Below are 6,000 nucleotides of genomic sequence, written 5' to 3'. Positions count from 1 at the left end.
AATTACAGTTTATTATCATCATGTTCGATTTTAGCCTTGCAGCCATAATCACCATATGGCATAAAATTAGTTTTTTTTTTTTTTACTTTGATTATTATCTATGCCAAGCAGACATGAGTCAACAAAAGTTTGCCATCAAGTAGTAAAATCCTAATTTCTTATATCAATCACCAGCAGGTGTGTTTGGATCTAACTACTTGATGAATCATCTTCACAAAACACCATTAACGCTATGCCATAATTCAAGTCTACCGATCTTATGAGAAACCAGAATAGAATCATCTGGAAACTTTATGAACCGATAATGAAATCCTCACATGCGAAATAGCTTACTTAATGAAGACAAATCCCCAGGCAAACAGTAAACTTTTACTATCGCAAGGGATTTTATGACATTGCACAGATTCATTCCTCCAATTCTTTCATCTTGGTATGCTCATTTTTATTTTTAGCTCACTCTCCAGATCAGTCGCAGGGGCTAGGCAGAGGGACCATAACCATAGCTATGCATAGCAGTTGCTCATTACAGGCCAAGCCCAGGTGTAATGCTATGGTTAGACAGTATGTTCAGTAAAAGAACAAGAGACATCAAACTCGGGTCAAAGACAGTATTTTAAATGAAATAAGACATGAACATCTGACATGAACACACTTACCCTCACTCCCCGGGCAACACTGCAGCCAATTACATACCACCGTGTGGACCTACCGGCTACAGCTGGTACTGGCATGGCCTGGATTAAAGTAGACGATCATGCCTGACCAGTACCTGAACAGGATTATCCACTCCACATCCCTGTAAGGTGCAGCTCTAACATCAGACCTCTCAATTCTCTGATGTCTTGCTTCTGAGATCGATATATTTTCTTGTAAACAAATTCCCTTAGGTAGAAATCTGCAAGCATTTTGAAGAACATGAAGCTCGCCATCAAGTAATCAATAATATTCAGAGGTTAGCTGTTAAAAGTCACAAATTTAGAGACAGTTAATAGGCGGCTGAAACTGTCAAATCGCAGAACTGTCCAATCGTAGTTACAATTTGTTGTTGTCACCGATGTGGGCGTGATTCATACACAAAATGGAGTCACCTGGCACCAAAGGAGGAAGTGACAAGTATGCCCCAGCAACACAGAATACATATGACTGTTGGATTTATTTTAAGCACAGATAATACAGCATATGGCTCACACATCCACTGATAACAAAAGTGTTTTTTTAGCCCCACATTGTCCGGGATCACAATGAGGTATTCTGTCTTTCTTCAGGCTACAATGATGTCATGTGCCACTGCCAGAAGCTGCTCTACAAATAGCCGTGGCAGAGAGCTGATAGTGGCCTTCACGCAGTTCCCTGATTAACACCATGCCAATTTTGGTAAAGTACCACTCATGGCCAGCTCACCCATTTCGCCTGATTGTGTTTAACGTGGAAGAGTTACCTTGACGCAATTCACATTAACAATGAGATCAGGGGCAAGATTTTAACTCAAAACATTTTATATACATGTAACATTTTATGTATTTCTATTGCTATGATTTGCTGTGAAGCTTGGCTCATTGGCTGAGAAATCATCCCTTAAACTCCAATCATCTTTATTGTGTTTGCTGGTCCATCAGCGTACGCACCCATGCCTTTCAGCAAGGTTACGAGAACATTATTTCATCTTTAGTCTTGAAGACTATGAAAACATCCATTACTGTAAGGCTGTACCAGCCTTTCTGTGACATTGTGAATAAGAATTCACTGGACTTAATTCTACATGATGCTGTATTTGCACAGAATGAATATGACAACATGTATAAGAAAACAACACAAGCCAAACCTTATGAGTGAAATCATGTGGCCTATTCAATATGAGATCTTTCCATTGCAGAGTAACTATTCTGTGAATCTACACAACACACAAATATACAAATCTTAAAGTGCCACTTAAACCACCATCATGCCTACAATCACACTGTAATCTGGTGTCCTGGTGCTAGTAAAGACTTTTTGAAAATCAAAGGTCAGCCTCCCTCTGTTTCTATTTTTCTATTTCAATCATATCAATCATACTCAGGCTCCAGGGCCAATACCCCCAATACATTTAGAGTATCATATTGTGCTGTAGCAGGATTGCCAAGCAGACTGCAGTGAAGCATTTTCCAGGATAAATGTACTCAGTTCATGGTTATATCTTGGATTTGACTGTTTTCAGTCGTTTTTAATTCCAGCGATGATTCGAGAATGCATATAGTATGAAATCATACACTTCTTCATATTTTGTAATGTACATCCATGTGGGAACATGGAATCTGAAATGCAGTCCTTAGCTTGGACTTTATATTTTAGAAGCTAGTTTAATACCTCAGACTGTTATCAGCCCAACCACTCTGCCTATTTGCTCCAATAGATTCCCCATTGTCTGTATATTACCATTCCTCTTATCTTTAGATATGAACAATTTGCCAGCCAGCAGAGGTGGGCTCCCCTCCTTATTCAGATTCCTCCTGAGATTTCTTCCCACTATGGATTTTTTTTTTGCTTCACTTTTTTGGGTTCAGGCTCTGTCTTGCCTAATATATCCAATTCCCCATTTTATACTGTATGTAGACTCAGGGGCGGGCCCCCCCTGGAATCTGATTGGCCACCCCTGGTGCCCCCCCTACCAGAACTGGAATATGATAGGCCATTGTACGCAGCAAACAATATATATGGTAAGCCTTGATGGCTGGCCCCCCTCCTCTGGGTCTGTGCCCTAGCCTGGCCCCCCCATTCAAAATGTTCTAGACACGCCCCTGTGTAGACTATAATGGCACTTATATAGTTATATATAGATATTGTTGAGTTGTATTGTATTAGCTATTGTATTGTTGTACTGGGGGTATGCTAGCTGCCAACCGTGGTAAGCTAGTTCATAAGTTGATGTATTCTTCAAGGGTTCCGATTGTATTTGTATGATCACGCTAGGACTCGGAACTGTACTGTCCTGTAGGGTCCTCTTCACACTTGTTCATGTGCTCAATCTGCACTTCATTGTACGTTGCTCTGGATAAGAGCGTCTGCTAAATTCCTTGTAATGTAATGTAATGTAATGTATGTCCAGAAGGCTACACCACCACCAAGATTGAATATTCGTATGTATTCCGTTATTACAAACAAAATAAGCATTTTAAAACCCTATTAGGTGAAAATCTAAATTTGAAATCAGGACTTAAATTTGAAATCAGGACTAGGACTTAGCAGGTCACAATTTACATTAGGACATTAAGCAGGCGTGAGCTGGGAAAGCATGGGAAATGGAGATGGCAGGCAGGAGTAATGTTAGTTAATATTGGCCTACATCTGCTTATTTACACAGATTCTATAGGCTAAGGTGTGTAGCAAACATTACATTACATTACGTGGCATTTAGCAGACGCTCTTATCCAGAGCGACGTACAACAAAGTGCAAATCAAACACAAGAACAAGTGCAAAAGTGGACCTGAGAGGACAGTACAGTTCCGAGTCCTAGTGTAAACATACAGAAATTCAGAACCCTTGAAGAGTACCCTTGAACAATGTCAACAACCCAAAAAAACCCTCTGGATATTTACTGCAGGTGTAATGGAAAAATAAATTTCCATATATATATATATATATGGAAATGACAATGTCAATGAGGTGTTTAGCACAAGCTTTCGCTGAGAGTCCAGGCCCAAACCCTGATCATAACCCATCTGCTGAACAAAATACACAATGGATTATAGAATGGGAATGAAGAATTGATCCAAAGTAAACAAGTAGAACAAGGGTTGACCAACAACAATAAGCTGTGTCCTACAAAACATGGAAGATAAATGAACAGCCATGTCAAAAGCTTTTTTATTTTTTAAGAAAAGTTTATACATATATTATGTCCTTCTCTTTAGTTGTGATTGCTAGATGGTGAGAGCACTGCATGGGTAAGGGATTATTTTCCTGCTACAAAAAGCCCACTTACTGCAAGGTATACCCTCCCCTCTGATTGGCTGTATACTGAGGGCTGACAAACTTATTTGATGAAGAACTGGGAGGCACAACTCCAACCTACATCAAATCTTGACCAACTCATACAGCCAAGCGGGCGGATTTTCTTGGATGCCTGTAATCCTGTCTGGATTGGCCTTCAGGATTCAGAGGATTTATAGGCATTCATTATAGTTCATTTGTTTTGTAGTGAACATGCCTGTGTTCTCCAGATCCGCATTTGAGTCTTAACTGGCAAGTATCAAGCTGACTCTGGTGCCAGAAATAATGAAAAAGAACAGCTTAAACACAACTGCCAAACTATTTTCTACCTCACAATACAAAGTTTGGTCAAAAAAAAAGTTATAAGAATGGAGCCGTAACTACCTATAAACTGTTTGAGAAAGTCACATTGCATGGCATTTTTTGCTAAGGCTAAGCTGAATAGAACTTGGCAAATGCTATGGCTTACAAAATTAAGGTTACTGCCAAGTTAAAGACAATGCAAAATAGAAGATCCATTATTTAGAGAACATCTGTACGTTCAGAAATGCTCATCAGATAATATTGTGGAGGCATTCAGACACAGGACCAAATATTTTCACATGATATCAAATTACAAAAGTCACTAGGGCATGTACAAACGCTACAGTACAGATTTTAATTCTCAACTAACATATTATTACATTTCAAAAATTTACTGAAGTTTCCCCAGTAGGATTAAAGGAGATTAACATTAAAGATTTTCAGTCTGCTATAAAGGCGGGGGGAACAATGCCCTCAAAGTATTGCCCAGAAAGTAGGTCTTTGGGAATTAGGTCAGTTGAAACCAAGTTCTTACATAATACCCTCAGATTCATATGCCATATAAATCGGTCTAGGATCCATAGATTGTCATACACTGCAGAAAACAAAAAAATAAGTCAATCTCAACCATTATATTTCTAATACTAAGACAAAACACTGTCAATGAGGTGAGACAGTTTGACTCATTTTAACATTTGCCAATGGGGTAAGCAAGCACACAGTAACTTAAATCAAGCTAAAATGTTCTACTTGAGAGAAAAAAAAAGATTTTAAGTTTAAAACACTTTTAAGACACACTAGCACATCCAGAGGCTTGGAGATGGCACTCATGAACCATGCAGAAAATATCTTCATTTGATTAGCAGATGGCTGAGGGCTGAGCTGATATTTAATTCCATTGTATTTTCTATAACAAGCTTAACTAGTTTACAATCTATCCAAGATTTTAACATTTGTGGTCTCTTGTGTATTTACCTCCCACCTCTAGGGTTACTGTTGCTCTTAACCCCAATTTATGAACTTGTCTTTAAGATGTAAGTGCTCTGGCTAAGAGTGTGTGTGCCGAATGCCAGTAGTGTGATGTAATGTATGCACTCTATTATGTACAGTCATCATGTGAAAAATATAGAACACCCCAATAAAACCTTTGTTTTTTTCAACATATTTAAACATATGGACATTTCATCTTCATTTTAACAATATTGATAGCGGTAATATAACTAAACAAATAAAACTGAAAAAAAGGATTTACTAAATGATTTGTAAAATGTAATTAACAGAAATTTGTTGATTAATTAATGTAAGTAATAGAAAAAGTTAGGACACACCCACATTTATTACTACTTAAAATGCCTACAAATAGAATTAGAAGTGCACCACATCAGGTGGCAAATGATTAGAACGTCATTAGAGATTATTTTGGAGAAGCCTATCTTATTTAAGCCTCAGAAATTTACGTTGGTTTGCTCTTGATTGTTGCAGTGAGTTGTATTGTAGGGGAAAATTCACAGAACAAAAGATCTCCCTCCTAAAATCATGATAAACAATCACAAGTCAAAATCAGACTCCACCTTGATGAGCAGGCTGGTTCCTCCAAAACTCTCGACGATGTATGCTAAAAGTGTATCAATATATCCATATTAAAGTATGATATGTACCCTGTATAGTTTCAAACTGATTAACTGCTCAATTGTGCTAGAATTACACAGTGAACCCATATGTAACCA

The sequence above is a fragment of the Conger conger genome, chromosome 14, assembly GCF_963514075.1.
Source record: "Conger conger chromosome 14, fConCon1.1, whole genome shotgun sequence".
Lineage (NCBI taxonomy): Eukaryota > Metazoa > Chordata > Actinopteri > Anguilliformes > Congridae > Conger > Conger conger.
The sequence above is the reverse complement of the archived record's forward strand: the minus strand, read 5'-3'. Positions refer to the sequence as shown.